Genomic DNA, 1,484 nt, shown 5'->3' with positions numbered 1-1,484 from the left:
CCCGCCACAACGCCCGGCTATTTTTTGGTTGCAGCTGTCATTGTTGTTTGGCGGGTCCGGGCTGGGGATTCGAACCCGCCACCTTAGGTGTACATGGCAGGCGCCTTAGCCGGTTGAGCTATAGGCGCTGAGACTGAGCTGCTAAGTTTGTGGCAATTGTTATAGCGGCAATGGAAAGCTGGGACAGATGCTTATTAAAATCTCTCTCCTCCTGTGCTTGCTTCGGCAGCACAAATACTAAAATTGGGACAATACGGAGACGATTAGCATGGCCCCTGCACAAGGATGACATGCAAATTCATGAAGCGTTCCATATTTTAAAAAATAAAATAAAGTAAAAACCAAATAAAAAAATATAGCCGGGCGTTGTGGTGGGCGCCTGTAATCCCAGCTACTCAGGAGGCTGGGGCAAGAGAATTGCTTAAGCCCAGGAGTTGGAGGTTGCTGTGAGCGGTGACGCCACAGCACTCTACCAAGGGCAATAAAGTGAGACTCTGCCTCTACAAAATAAATAAATAAAATAGAAAATAAAATCTATCTCCTCTTAAATTTTAAGCAAGAGTTGTATCTTATACATTTTAGTGTGTTCTGTTTAAAGCTTAGCATGGGCAGCTCGGCGTCTGTGGCTAAGACGCCAGCCACATACACCTGAGCTGGCAGGTTCGAATCCAACCCGAGCCTGCCAAATAACAATGACAACTACAACCAAAAAATAGCCGGGCATTGTGGCAGGTGACTGTAGTCCCAGCTATTTGGGAGGCAGAAGCAGGAGAATCAATTGAGCCAAGGAGTTTGAGGTTGCTGTGAGCTGTGATGCTACAGCACTCTACCCAGGGTGACAACTTGAGGCTCTGTCTCAAAAAAAAGCTTAGCATGGTTCTCTGGGCAAATCTAGCCCTCCGTAAGACTTTCTGAATGAATGAAATCCTGGAAATCCCCTCCCCGCTTCCTTCCTACAGGAGGAAGAATGATCTCAGAACCAGTGTAGATCAAAGTTCTTTAGTAGGGCTTTTTAACTTGCAGTCCGAGAATTACAGACTTTCACGCTTTTTCTTATTTTATTGTTCACCAATTTTAATTGGCTTCTCTAAATGACCCTGAAATACATAAGCCTCTATGAGTTTTTCTTTTCTAAAAGATAACTAGATTTCTCATAAAAAATATATGCAGGAATCCCTAATTTAAACTACTCAACTGCTACTGTTAATATTTTTATAGCATCAGACAAGTTAAATATACCATCTTACTTTCTTAATTACTATCAGAGGGGGGATTAAAAATCAGTGTATTATTATTAACAATCTCAACCTTGTAAAAATGACTCGTAACTTTTATTTTCGGTTATGGCATCCTGCCCTAGAAAATGTTTAATTTTTCTAGTCTAAAGCTTTACTTTTTAACTTCCGGGTATTTCTTTTTTTTTTTTTTTTTTTTTTTTTGAGACAGAGCCTCAAGCTGTCCCCCTGGGTAGAGTGCCATGGCAT

The 1,484-nt window shown here is 41.7% G+C and overlaps 1 non-coding gene across 1 annotated transcript; it reads left to right on the top strand.

The window, feature by feature from the left end:
* Positions 1-213: 213 nt before the first annotated feature.
* LOC111727364 lies at positions 214-320 on the top strand. The gene has a single exon (XR_002774935.1). It is a non-coding gene; the product is annotated as a U6 spliceosomal RNA (small nuclear RNA).
* The last annotated feature ends 1,164 nt before the right edge of the window (positions 321-1,484 follow it).

The sequence above is a fragment of the Otolemur garnettii genome, unplaced genomic scaffold, assembly GCF_000181295.1.
Source record: "Otolemur garnettii isolate 467f Iridium unplaced genomic scaffold, OtoGar3 scaffold00101, whole genome shotgun sequence".
NCBI lineage: Eukaryota > Metazoa > Chordata > Mammalia > Primates > Galagidae > Otolemur > Otolemur garnettii.
The sequence above is the reverse complement of the archived record's forward strand: the minus strand, read 5'-3'. Positions and strand labels throughout refer to the sequence as shown.